At 35.6% G+C, this 15,198-nt stretch overlaps 1 pseudogene; it reads right to left on the reverse strand.

Moving 5' to 3' along the window:
• Nucleotides 1–11,170: 11,170 nt before the first annotated feature.
• Nucleotides 11,171–11,817, reverse strand: LOC149201166 (jasmonate-induced oxygenase 2 pseudogene; annotated as a pseudogene).
• Nucleotides 11,818–15,198: the final 3,381 nt, after the last annotated feature.

Here is a 15,198-nt window from a genome sequence, read left to right on the forward strand (position 1 = left end):
TTAAGGTTACTTTTTAGTTGCTGTGTTTTATGAACTTGTTATAATTTTAGTACATTCCAAGACTCTGTTTTGATAGTGCTGTTCTAGCACTCTTGACTGTAATTTTCTGCATATGGAGTAATAGAAGACAGCGTTGTTCTGAAGTTTTCAAATCCTTGAGTCTTCTTTGGGTTGTATGAATGGAGGGCCCCTGTTCATGTTAGCCCTTGTATAGTATTTTATGTTCAGCATTTCCTTATTTTCCATTCAGCATTTCTTTTTCTTTGAAACATGTACAGCTTGATTCACTTTCATGTTATTTCATTTCCAGCCTTTATTTTAAGCTGATCAGTATTGTTCTTTTGCAGGTTTTTAACCCGGGATTGTTTTTGTGTTTATGTATTTGCTTTATAACTGATGGTATTTTCAGTTGACAGATTCAAAGTTGCTGCCTTTACTTTATTTTCATAGCTGATTTTTAGTTTAATTTCTCGAAGTTGTCTGCTAACATATGAATGGTCTCTTTATCACAAATTGTTTATCTTTTAGAGATCAGAATACTGATAAATTACAGCTGGCTTTGAGTACTTTTTAGACTAATCTTTAAACTACTTTCTAATCGTGCTTTACACAGTACTATGTGTTAGAAGTAGAGAGTTAGAAAGAGCTTAACATTATAACTAGTCTTTAAAGTAGATTTTTCTCATTTTTGATCACTTTTCTAACTCATCTTTAGCTACTTCCTAATCGTGTTTTACACAGTACTATGTGTTAGAAGTAGGGAGTTAGGAAGAGATAAACATTATCATTGGTTTTTAAAGTGATTTTCTTACCTTTTATTTGCAGCAGCATGAATGGTGTCTAGTGCCATTAGAAAGTGGTTCTTTGCTTTCAAGTCATTTCAAGTTATTTATTTCTTTCAATCTTTTCCTTTTCAGCAAGTAGTTAGAAACCACTAATCACGCACTCTCACTCATCTAGAACTCACCTTACACACACTATCACTCATCTGTTTATAAATCACCACTCCATCTTAGGAAGATAAATTAACCACAAACAACACCCCAAACGACAAAAATCTCTAAGAGGTTGCTTAAGTACATATAGTACACCTTCACTTCATCAGCTTACGAGCCCCGGGTTGACAATTAATGACATCAATTTAGGAACACTAAATTGACTAAACAGGGGTACCATGCAAGGTTCAGGTGGGCAACAAAGTCTGGTTGCGTCAGTAGAAAGAACACCTTACCAAAACCCATCAAAAGCTCAGACCACTCCGACATGGTCTTTACACCATTACCAAGGTTGTGGGAAACAATGGTTTGGAGCACAACATTCCCTCATTCCTTCACCTGCACTAAATGTTCAACGTATACTGCCCTCGACCATGCTTCCCACCATTACTGGACACGTCTGAGATTGCATAACAACTCACGAGGGACCAAGTTTAGCAGATGGAGGAATTCAACGCAATGGGGACCATTGCTTCATAAGGGGGGAGGAATGATCCAAGCGGATGTTGGTGGCCACACACCTATCCCACTGGGACCCCCACAACTATCTCTTTTAGTTTTTCAGTTTCTGTAATTTTATCACAATTTACTATTTTTAGCATTTTTTCGGGTCCTGAACTTTCAGAGATGTTTTGAGGCCCTAAATGATGGTTTTTGGGAAATCTGGGAGCAACATTTGTCCATGGCCTGACGTTGCTCTTCCCAAATTTGTAGTTTTTGGACAGATCTTTCTAATGAGATATTGTGCATGTCAAACGGAGATCTTATGCCAAAGTTATGACCTCGGGAAGTTGATGTACCAATTTACCCAAACAGGGCCTACAATTTGGTGTTTCATCTTCTAGGGTTAAGTTTTTGGATGTTTAGGGTTTTCCGTTGTTTCTTAACAATAAATAGGCCCTCGAGCCTCATTGCAACACAATTCATAGGCATGTGGCCACACAATCTCTTCTCAGAGATAAGCTACCATTTCCCTAGCTTGTTTATTTCCATTTCTGTTTGTAATTAAATGAAGTATTATTTCCACTGCATCTCTGTATTTATGGTTATCTTTGTAATTTTTTGCGTTCCTGTTTAAATCCAAATCATGTATGCATTATATTTTTCTTATAGGAACTCCACAACTCATTATAGGAATGCTACCATGCTGCTGAAGATAATAGAGAAATGTATTTTAGGAGAAACTCAGTTCATTAGTTATGTGTATGCCTCAGATTAGGATTTAGTTCCTACTTCTTAGCTAGCTATTCTATCTTACCCATATGTATGTAGGCTATATATTCATGATTTGTAATGATGAGCATGTATAACGTTCTGCGAGATGCATTCTCCAGGTGAAGCCCTCACTTGAGAGTTGCTCAGTTTATTGGATAATATCTTTGTCTTCCATTTCTAACATGGTATCACAGCTTTAGGGTTTAGTGAGGGAAAGGGAGATTTCTTCGGTGACTGAGAGTGCATCGTGGTTGTAGTGTGGCCTTAGTGGTGGTGACGGAGAAAAATTTTGTTGCTTGATCAACGCGCACTTTGGCTCAAGAAGTGCGCTCTTCTATGTTGACAAACATCATTCCTTGAGTGAAAAAAGCATTGTATAAACTCCACTTAACACGACTTCTTATAGCACATGTCATCAACACCGATTTGCATCGAAAAAAATTGTTTCTTCATTTGATCGAATTTCTGTAGCTTGATCAAATATTTGGCTGCATGGGGGTCGAATTCTAGTTGCGTAAGGGTCGGATCCATCTACGTGTTGTTGGACCTACAACGACTAAGTTAAAGTCGTGTGTGTAGCTGTGGCAGCTTGAGTCAAAGGTAGTGTGGTGAATCTGTTTGCTTGATCCATCTACGTGTTATGGAGGCTATTAGGAGGCCGAGTGGTGGAGAACCGAAGGCAAAGACCTTGAGGCTGTAAGCGAATCAATCATGTTCTCCTTGTGGATCGTGGTTGATCTACGTGGAGGTGCAGCAGTTAAAGGAGTTTGTCGTAGTGGGAGAACTAACAAGCTCAGATTTTCTCACAACAAGCAGAAGGTGAAGAGAAGTATTCGACGGTTTTGTCACAGAGGAAAGAACATGAATTTATGTTTGGTCATCAAGTAGAGAGGGATTATCGCAACGATATGTGTAATCTCAAAATTATTAAAACTGAAGCAAAAGCTCTGTTGAATGCAGTTCAGCTAGAACTTGCTCTTATTTCTCAAGGCTATGGTTTCTTCATATTCCTGATAAATTATGAACTTCCAACTTCTGATATAGTGGGGCAAAGAGCCGAAAACCCAATCATACATTTGCTGAGCTCAGTTGAGCGATGGATAAAGAAGATCATTTAGGAAGATCGTGCGATCTTTGTTAGTGGTTCCTTTGTGCGTGAGACTGAGAGCAAGGTATTGTTGGTATGTGATCGTTGTTTTTGGTGATCTATTTTTGAACCAAGGAAGGTCGAAAGGGAAAGGTAGACTATACTAAATTTGCCTTGCAGTTCGAGTGAATTCCAAATGCCGTGTTTTTATTTTTATTTTTGGGGTTATAATAATCATTTTTTAAAATTTTTTGTCGCATGTGATAAAGTTTTTATACATGAAAAAAAAGGGAGTCATTTTTTAAGGAAATGAGGGTTTCTTAAAAAAAAACAAAGAGGGATCTTGGTTTTTAGCATCAAATTAAAGGAATTGTTATTTAATTAATAGAGCACCTATTTTTTTTAGATTGCTCCTTGCATCTGGAGATAGATTTGTCTTTCAAAGTGTTGGAGGTCAAATTTTATATTTCTTGAGGGATACCTGTTAACATGAATAAGTAGATGGTAGAGGCATATATGAATGAGAGTAGTAAGCTCGATAAATCAAATTACTCGAATTGGAAATTTAAGTTGCAGACCCTGTTGGAGGGGAAAAACGCGTGGGCAATTGCAACCGGTGATGAGTTGAAGCTGACCGTAGCTACAAGCATAACACTAGCAACAATCCAGGACTGGGAAAAGGGGGAGAAAAAAGCAAAAATTGTTAGTGAAGAACTGTATTATCCCTCACATTTGAGAATGCAAATCAACAAACGACATCTAGAAAACCCTCAAGGACTTGTACGAGATCAAAAACACAAATCACTTATTGATTTTGAAAAGCAAGATTCTCACCATTAAAATGGAGGAGAATGAATGAGTGGTTGTGTTCATTTATTGAATCAATGAGCCTAGATATCAATAGATGACATAGGAGAGAGTGTCAAACATTGATCTAGTCACAGTTACCATGAATGGTATGACTAATGACTATCAGATGTTTATCACAATTTCAAATGCAAGAGAGAAAAGCCCCAATTTCGAATAATTGACAGGAATCACGATGCAAGAGGAAGAGAGGCGGATGACCCCGAAACCCCAGAGTTTAGATCTTGCTCTAATGGTGAAGAAGCCCTTCAGAGGGAAGGAAAATGTAGGATAGAAAGGCGGAAGTACACCACAGAGAAAACCACCTCAAGGTAAGTCCTCAAACAGAAGTGATTCTGGACCCAAATGTTTTTATTGTGGTAGAGTTGGTAACATAGCTGAAAACTATTAAAAGAAGAAGTTTGATTAAGGTTGCCATAGACATAAGATGCATGCAGGACACTTTGGTAATGAAGATCAAAATTAGAATCTCAGATTGTTTGTATCTGATTATGAATTCTCTATTGAGGATGATGAAGCAAAAACCTTGTATGCGGAATCAAGAGCTTCCACTCACATGACAAGTAAGAGAGATTGGTTTGATAATTTTAAAGAGACCTACAATGGTGCAAATATCTACCTTGGTGATGATCGAGGGTACCAGATCAAAGGGTATGGTAATGTTCGTGTCATTATTCCTAATGGAAATATTAGACATATTGAAAATGTAATGTATGTACTTTGAATAAAAAAGAACGTGTTCTATGTTTCTATGATAACAGGTAGGAACCTTAAGGTAGATTTTTTTAAGTCTTATTGTGTTATTGAAGATCTGTTGGATCGCACGAAGCCAATTGCATTAGGTATTCGAGTGGGAGGATTGTATAAGTTGAATGTAAGAAGCACACCACACTAATCTTTCACCTCATTAGTTATGAGTGCAGAAGACTTATGGCATCAAAGATTCGGTCATTTCAATTTAAATGACCTGCCGCTAATTTGGAAAGGAGGTATGGTCAATGGTCTTCTTGTTTTAAAGAATGTTCATGTTGATTGTGAAGCATGTTCTCTTGGGAAGATGCATGGAGATGAGTTTCCTAAAAATTTAGATAGAAAGAAGAGAGATATACTAGAAATTGTGCACACTGATTTGTGTGGGCCGATGCAAACAAGGTCATTAAAATGTGCCTATTATTTCTGATTGTTTGTTGATGATTGCACAAGATTTACTTGGGTATGTTTGCTCAGAAAGAATAATCATACTTTTGAATATTTTAAAGAGTTTAAAAGCATGATTGAAAAACAGACAGGAAAATTCATCACAATTCTTCGCTTGGATCAAGGGGGAGAATACGAGAAGGGTAGTTTCATTAAATATTGAAAGTACCATGGGATAGTTCATTAGTTCACAATTCCCCACACTCCTCAACAGAACGGGGTTGTATTGATGAAGAACATAACCCTTGTGGAGTGTACTTGAAGCATGTTAAAAGGTAAGAATCTATCTTATGGATTTTGGGCAGAAGCAATAAATACTACAATATATTTGAATAATAGGAGTCAAACAAAAAACCTTGATTTTAAAACTCAATTCGAAGCTTTATTAGGCTTTAAGGATGCAGCTAATTATTTATGAGTTTTTGGCTCCAAAGCTTTTTCTCATGTTCCAAAAGAGGATAGGAAGAAATTAAATTCAGAGGCCATTAAATGCATTTTTGTTCGGTACTGCACAGATTTTAAAGCTTATAAATTGTTTAATCCCTCTAGTCATAAAGTGTTTGCAAGTAGAGATGTGGTATTCCGTGAGTATGTTGATGATGGAAACCATGAAAGAAGCAATGAAGATTGGCACATACCTTTTCTGGTGGAAGATGGAAGTGATGATAGAGACAACCATGAGAAGGAGCAACATCATCAACAACAACATAAAAAGGAAGATGTGGATGGCACATATGTAGGTAGCAAGCCAAGTCCACCAAGGGATGATCATAACATATTTGAAACCGGTCCACTACTTAGGGGATCAGGTAGGAAAATTCAGTTGCCAACAAGATATAGGGATCATGCTCTTATAACTAGTATGTTAAATGTTGTTGAACCCTCTAATTATAAATAAGCAATTCGATATAGTGAATAGAGGTAAGCCATGGAAGAGGAATATGAGTCAATTCTTAAAAACAAAACTTGGGATCTAGTTGAATGACCTGAAGGAAAACAACCCATAGTTTGCAAATGGTTATACAAGCCTAAATTTAAAGCAGATGAGAGTATAGACAAATATAAAGTTAGGCTGGTTGCAAAGGCGTACTTGCAAAAAGAAGGCATACACTATGAGGAAACCTTCACCCCCGTAGCCTTATTAAACACAATCAAAATATTAATTGCTTTAGCTACCAAATGTGAATTCTGCATTATTAAATGTGGAATTAAAAGATGAAGAGTATTTAATGCAACCTGAAGGTATTGTTAAACAGGGGGAGGAACATTTGGTCTATAGATTGAAGAAAGCATTGTATGGACTAAAATAGGCTCTGAGGTCGTGGCATGATAAAATCTAGTAATTTTTCCTATAACATAGTTATAAAAGAAGCAGGAATGACCCTAATCTATATACTGTGTTTCATGAAAAGTGAAAATTGTTTTGATTTCTTTATATGTAGAGGATCTTATCATTACAAGAAATGCTAATGGACTCATTAAAGAAATCAAAGAGTCGATGCCACAACTTTTTGAGATGAAAGACATTAGAGAGTTACACTATGGTTTGGGTCTTGAAGTCTGGAGGGATTATGGCGAGACTTTTATGTCTCAGGGAAAGTATGTGAGGAGTCTGTTGAAAAAGTTTAGAATGGATCAGTGCAAAGAAACATCAGTGGCTTTATAGAAGAATAGAAAACCTTAGAATAATGATGGTTCAAAGGAGGTTGATGCAACACTGTATAGATAGTTGCTTGGGAGTTTAATTTACTTGACTACATCTAGGCCGAATTTGGCTTTTGCAGTTAGTGTGTTGAGTGAATTCATGTCAACGCCTCTTGAGAATCATTAGCTTGCATGAAAAGGCGTCTTAAGGTATCTTTGAGTAACCATAGACTTTGGTATTAAATATACTGATTCGTTTGATGTTAGATTGAAAGGTGTTTCAGACTTAGACTAGGCCAAAAATCTAGATGACCGATGATCCATAACAGGCTATGCATTCAACATTCAGTCCAGGGTCATTGCATGGAGCAAAAAGAAACAAAACATTGTATCCTTGTCTTCAACAAAAGCAAAGTATCAAGAAATGTACGCAGCAACATGTGAGGTAGATCGGTTGAGGAGAGTTCTTCAGGATGTCGGAGAAGAACAAAAATATGCAATTATTATCGGGCGTGATAACCAGAGCTCAATGAAACTTGCAAATACTCAAGTGTTTCATAAAAGCACAAAGCATATTGATACACCTTTTCACTTTGTTAAGGAGAAGGTTCACTCAAAGGAAATTGATATTGAATATTATAATACTTGTGACAATGCTACAAATATTTTTACTGAGCCTCTTGGAAGAATTAAGTTTGATTTATTTAGGGAGATGTTAGGGGTTCTTGTGAACCCTTTCTCCATTAAGGGGGAGTGTTGAAGATAATGGAGAAATGTATTTTAGGAGAGAGTCGGCTCCCTCGTTATGTGTATGCCTCACATTAGGATTTAGTTCATACTTCTTAGGTAGCTTTTCTAACTTCTCTATATGTGTGTAAACTATATATTCATGATTTGTAATGATGAGCATGTAGAACATTCTGCCAGAGGAAGCCTCTAGGTGAAGCCCATTGAATAATATCATTGTCTTCCATTTTTAACACATATAGAATTAGATAATGTTACCCTAAATAATATATATATATATATATATATTATAATTTTTTTTTAAGAAAATATTGTTAATTTTCCTATAGGTAAATTCTAATGCTAATAATAGAAAATAATACTTTTTGGAAAAATACAATTCCATCTTTATAGAAAAAGAAATCCCTGTGTAAATTAAATTTAAATTTATCATTTTGAGTTAAAAGTTGAAGTATAAAAGATTATTGATATTTCGATTTTTTAACAACAATTATAAATAATTGTTTTTAAGAAATAATTTTTTTTTTCAAGTGTATTTAATTCATTTGCAATTTAAAAAAAAAAAACAATGTTTAATTTTTCATGTGATTGAGTTTTTATTTTCTTAAGCTTGGCAAGAATACATCACCCCAATGGGGAGAGCAATTAAAGCAATGACTTCACATCAAGGGACTGCCTTAAAAGAGCACCCTGTCTATCCAAAACCCAATACATATGATTAAGTTATTAATTAATATAGATAAATAATTTTTTTATTATTTGATAATAAATCCAAAAAATTACTTTATTCAAAATTCATTTCATAACAACCAAAAATGATTAAAAAAATAATTTCATACGGACATAGCTAGATATAAGAAATTTGCTAGCATAAATTGATCTTAAACTAGAAGAACTAAGACAAGGTTGGTTTAAATCTATTAGATTAATAATTTTGATTACTATGTGTGATTTGTTTAAAGGAAAAAATATTTATTAGGTAAATGTTAATTTAGAAATAATTTAGAAATGTTTTATTTATAACTTCTATGTTCAAGTTAGGCATTGGAAGGTTTTCACGTATATTTTCTCATGTTATTTCGTAGGGATTGTTATATTTTCTGACTGAGATTTGGTGACTTATTAGATTGAATTTTATATTCTCCACAATCTAATTTAAAACATGTAAAATGAATATTGGACTCAAAAAAATTTACTTTGCTTTAAAAAAAACTCCAAAATATATAACAGTCAGAGAGACTTGTTAGACTTACCACATTAAGTTTTAAATTCTCCACAATCTAAATACATATATGAATTCAAAAACTCATTTAAAACATTAAAATAAATATTTTACCCAAAAAAATTCACCTTATTTTTATCAAAATTCTAAAATATATCATACTTAGAGGGTGATTTTGCTTGTATATAATTAATATTTCTTATATATTTAAAAAAAAAAAAGTGATCATAGTTTTTTTATTTTTAACCACCAAACTGCTCCCTGTTCTTATCATCTTCCCATATTTGAAAACCTATTATGTAAAACAATAGTTCAAATCATAGTTACCAAGTTCGTGACGAAAAAGTTACATTAATTCGCCAATTCGGTTGCCTACGGTGATTAATTCTGAAAATTCTAATTGGGTTCTGTGCTATATTTTTGTCAACAGCACCTTTTTCAGTTCGTTGTCTCCAGCATTCACTCTGCTTCGTCCCTTAACTTGAATCTCATTCGCGCCCCAACATGAATACATAATGTGCTTTGTTACTCTACCCTAAGCAAGCCAAGATATACGGTCAATAGAAATTTGATATATACAAATATACACACATAAAAAAAATTCACATTACTTGATTTTCAAATATCGTTTAAATACATTTTATAAATTCAGAAGATGGTCAAATATTGTTTAAATACATTTTATAAATTTTGAAGATGGTGCGGTAGATATGTAAATTGAAAAGTATTGATTTGTTTTTTTTACTTATTTTATTAAATAAATAAAATTTAATCTTATTTTAATAACTTAGGAATTTACTTTTCAACTGTTAAATAGGAATCACACTTGCATCTATTATTTATTAGAAAGATAGATTTTTAATTATAATTTTGATTGGTTGATGCATTGGAACAACACAAGTTTGGAACCGCTCAGTTTTGGTGGAAATAAGTCAATGAACTTAATCTTCAATTGTTGAATAGGAATCACCCTAGCAAGGTAAATTTTTGAACCCAACTTTACTTAGTTGATGCATTGGAAGAATACAAGTTTGGACCTGCCTAATCTTGGTGGAGAATTAGCGAGTTTGTATTTCTTAAAAAAAAGCACTATTTTTATAGAAAAAAATAAAAAAAGGGTTAATTTCTATCTTAGCAAATTAGTAATTCTTATTGGAAAAAAAAAAAAAACATACTATAATTTTTATAGGAAAAAAAAAAAAAAAAAAAAAAAAATTCTATATTGGAAAATTTTATAAAATGACAAATTGCAATTAAAAAAAAGATAATTCTTACTTATAAAATAGTAAATTGGTTGCAAATCAATAACTCTTATATAAGGCATGAAAAACAGTAACTTCTATTTTATAGAATTTTTATATTTTCATTAAAATTTTGAATAGAATGATTGTTTATTTAAATTTATAAAAAAAATTAAAAAAATTAATATATTTAAGTAATTATAAATATATGGTGTGAAATTTTTTCTTATTAAATTTTATAGAGAATTTTTTCTGTACCTTATCGAATTCGAATCCGAATCCGAATTGAGTTGGGTAACTATGGTTTAAATCAGTGTAAGTAGAGGCAAACTTTGCGGTTTTAAAAGCGATTGTGATATCAATATTATTGCCTCAGCCCTTCAGCGTTGATAGTCCCAAGCCTGCTGGGCAAGCCTATGTTTTTGTTGTCTCCATTATTTGGATACTTATGCTTCGTGTATTCCTAAATTAAGTCAACGTCATTGATATGTGAATAAGGATTCGGATATAAATGCCAAAGCGGTTACTTACGTGTGTCTCCCATGAGACCCGTTACAAATATTATTTTACGCTGAAATATGCATACATCCAAATCACAATAAAACTTGCATCGGTATATGTAGCTGCATCTTTGGACAACAGACTAGATTAAACAATTCGGTATATGTAGCTGCATCTTTGGACAACAGACTAGATTAAACAATTCATAAGATGTATATAGAATTTCCAAATACAAAGTGGGCAACGCTTATTTTATGCGGGCAATCCGGGGAATTATGTATTTGAGCAATACTTGTCTCCTAAGACTATGCGCAAACCGATTGAATTTATGTAACACATTCAACCTCTTCGTGCGTGATTATTCTATGTTTGGATTACAAATATGTATGTCACAGGATGTTCGTCTTGCATATGCACCAGTACAAGAACTTATAATTCGGCTGCTTCATCGAAATTATATGTTGGATTTCAGGTAACTCTTTGCTTTAGGCCCACTTGTTCGAATGAACATCCTGTATTCATTGAACTTCATCTTTCCGTACCTCGGCGGGTTGGAATCATCAATCAGCTCCTTGAGAGGCCCGATTTCCTTGTCTCCATTAGGGTTACAGAAAACCGCGATCGACATTCGTTCCTTTTTTCGAGTTCACAAGGCAGCTGTGTTCCACACTTCTGTAAATTCCGTTTGCCAATATCTGCGCGAAGAAAGAAATAGAAAGAACTAAGACAATCGGCGGATTTTCACGGGTGAATGAAAAAAATAATCGAAATACTGACCTCCATCTGGTCGCCTAGGTTTATCGTCAAAGCATCAACGACAGGGCGCACAGGCACCCAATAGTCGCCTTTGCGAACCTGGAGGCCCACGACATCATCCTGAAGCAGAACGGTTATTCCTCCAGGATCGGAGTGAGATGACAGCCCATAAGTCAATTCCGGTTGTGGGCATACGGGATAATAGTTGACTCGAACAGAAATCCCCATTCCCTCCTCGCCTCCAAAAGCTTCATTTAGATGGTCCGGCGGCAGGCCCAGGTTTTCACAAAACACAGACAGCAAGGTCTTACAGAGTTGCAGCGTTCCTTCGCAGCACTCCTTCATTATACTCCTGTGATGTCGACACAAAGAAGCAATAATGAAATTTCCAGAGTAGCTACACAAACAAGAGAAAACGAGCACTTCCTGTTTTATCTTGCAACCCAACCGATAAACATCACTTCCACTCTCAGAATTAGGATAAAAATAAAGAACTATATAGATTCCGTAATGAAACTCGTAAATGATGCTCCATTGACTCCATATAGATGCATGCAAGTGGAATTTTGAGTGCAAACGAAGAATAAAAATGCAACGTTGAATGGAAAGGGAGTTCCTGCATCACCTGTATTCATTCGGTTTGGATGGCCATCTGTCCTTCTCTCGGATGGAGAGAATCCCCCCAGTCGAGAATCGCACCTTTCTGCACACCAGTTCGACTACCGTATCCAACGTAAGTCCCAGGATCGTTGGCGTGTTTCTGCTTCTCCTCCAACGGCAGACAAAAGAACTCACTCGACACCTCACGTACGGACATGAGAAGTTTCGCAGAAACTCCATGGTTAATAACTTGAAAGAATCCCCACTCTCTCCATGCATCTGATATGTCTTCCATGGTATTATTCCGGCGTTTGTCGTAGAGACCAGCGAGGTCTATGATGGGTATCTCCTCTGCTAACAACCGCAACTTTGGGGGCCTCTCGTGATCAGGCCTGATGTATCTGGATGGCAAGCTTTAAATGCCGCTCTCTGAAATACATTGGACTCTGGTTTTTGTCTCAGGCCACTCCATTGGATGGCAATGTCCAAAACACAAATGATCAAAGTGCTGAACTATATAAATAGCCAAGGGATTACTAGCAGTCTGTAATGTCACAAATAGATATCTACCGCATTCTCTCCCTTGCCATCCCAGAGGTCCTATATATACAGGTATATGTACATGGTTCCGAAGCAAGTGAGGAATTTGTGCACAAGTTGTTAAAATAACACAATCAAACCGGCGGATTATTAAACTCAAGAAAAAGGATGGGAAAACGGGATGTTGTACCAAGAGGGGAGAATGTCGACTAGGCATCATAATCAAGCACTCAAAAACTGACTTACCTCATGAAGAGTAACAAATACGTGCCCTCGAGATAATCGAATTTGTAAGTTTGTAACATGACCTCGTGGTCGTTCTGGAGAAAGAATTTATTGATAGCGTTGAGAGGTCAGTGCCTGAAAGTCAGTTTGCACAGGAATCTCCCATATATCATCACATGTTATTTGAGGTATCACACGCCATGTAAGGAAATAATACATGGAAATTGGAAACTTTGCATTCTTTCATGATTCTATAGAGGTATTACATATTTAATTAAGTCAAAGCGATGAAAACTAAGCCTCACATCGATGATCCTAAAAATACAGTCTTTATCCATCCAACTAAAAAAATTCCCTCCACTTTCTTTACATGTGAAATTGCGTTGATTAACTTGCAATTAAGCAAAAATATAATCTTTTATCAGCCCTAACTTAAGACTGCTTTAACTTTCTGTATACATAAAAAAGAGTGCGTATATAATCAATTCTCTTGGGGATTTTTCTGATAAAATCCCAAAAACAAACAATTCAAGCACACAGAGGCAATGCTCTGTTTCCTTTACTCCAGGATCTTTTCTGCACAGGGAAGCTTAAAAAAATTGACTGAAGAACAGAGTATTACACCACCATAAAAACATTTCTATTGATTAAACCATAAAAACATTTCTATTGATTAAAATATAAAGCCTGATATAGACTTCATCCTCTTTGCTGAGAGGGATTCACCAAAATATTTCAACCAATAAAAACTACTCTGTCTCCTCCTGAGAATTTACTGAGCTAGGTTTACTGATGTAAAACTCTTTTTACATTCACTGCTGTGAAAATCTATTTTACACTTACTGCTGTAAAAATAAATTTACATATATTCCTGTAAAAAGAACTTTTACATTACATTCGCTGTGAGGTTAAAAACCATTTCTTTACCCACACCATTTACACTGCTGCGTAATACATTTCTTCATCCGCTCCTCGTTTTCTCTATTCGCACTGCTGTGCATTCATCCTTGCAAAAACAAATCAACACATAAAAAACCATCTGCTGCTCCCCTATTCTTTTGCTGCCGCGAGCTCACACACTGCTGTGCAACCTTCGTTTGTTTTTCGCTGCTACCCTGTTCTTTGCTGCCTCACCTTTTTTTTTTTATCCCATGTGCGAATATATATATTATTACAACAACAACAAGCATATTTCACTTGGCTCGTTATAAAAAAATTTTACCACAAAACATTATTTACAATCGTGGTTTTTATAATATATATGGTCAATGCTTTTATAAAACATAACACGTATAATATATGTGCCCATACCGCCGTGTGGTTGAAATTTAATGTTTTTACCAAACACTTACGAACCACATAACTATGCATTTAAATCCTTTTGCACACTGGAGTGGCGATCAACCAAACTTAGTTTTTACTCCACGCAAAAACTTTAATGTTGGCTGTATGCAGGTTTTGTTGATGGACGGCGGAGGAGGATGAAGAAACAGATCGGACGGTGGACGGAGATATCGGGAGCCACTTTAATGTTGAACTTTACCTCCCGAGATGTTACGTATGATGACGTAGAGGGAGGAACACGCGTCCACGGTTGATTGCATCGGGTTCAAACATACGGAAACCACTTTCTGCTCGAAGGCGGTCCGATATCCCTCAAGCGGTTTATGGTTTCGTTCTAGCGGTTTTGGATGCAGCGTGCTGACTGAGTTGCTCTCCACGTCCGCCTGCAGTTGGAATTAATATTCCAACATCAAACCAGTTCCATTTGACCAACTTAAAATTTTCGAAATTAATAAGTTACTTTGCACGCAGATTGCAACCGATGTATCCAGCTTCACGCGCAACGGGAGCTACATTGTCGTAACGACGGGGAAACCATAGATAAGGCTCCGCCGGGAAAAAAGCCTTTCTATTATTTCTAACTGTTGAGGGTGCGTTACAACAGAGCCGACTTTGTGGAGCTCTGCACCAATCCCATTACGGTTTTCGATCTGCATCCACGCTTCCGCATGTACTCTATGCCAACATTTTTCACTAAATGATCCCCTCGTCTTTCAACAAAGATAGCGACTTCTCCTTAGCTTTTTTGGGCGTGGCCAATTTCCTCACTCGTTCTTTGCTACTCTCTTTCTATTTTTCTGGTAAGAGTAAGCACTCTTGGCGATTTGAACTAGTGACTTATCACAAGGAGTACCTTAATAATGCATCCATTCACCATCAATCCAAAGTTCCATGGGCTAAATATTGTTAATTTTTTTGTTTGTCAATAATAACCCTAAAAATTAATTAAGAATTGTTTTTATAAGTTTGTTTTATTAGTTTGTAATAAGAAAACCAATGAATATTTATTTGGGTGGT

Source organism: Pinus tabuliformis, chromosome 2_1 (genome assembly GCF_031772625.1).
Source record: "Pinus tabuliformis cultivar Carrire ecotype Pingquan chromosome 2_1, CPIR1, whole genome shotgun sequence".
NCBI lineage: Eukaryota > Viridiplantae > Streptophyta > Pinopsida > Pinales > Pinaceae > Pinus > Pinus tabuliformis.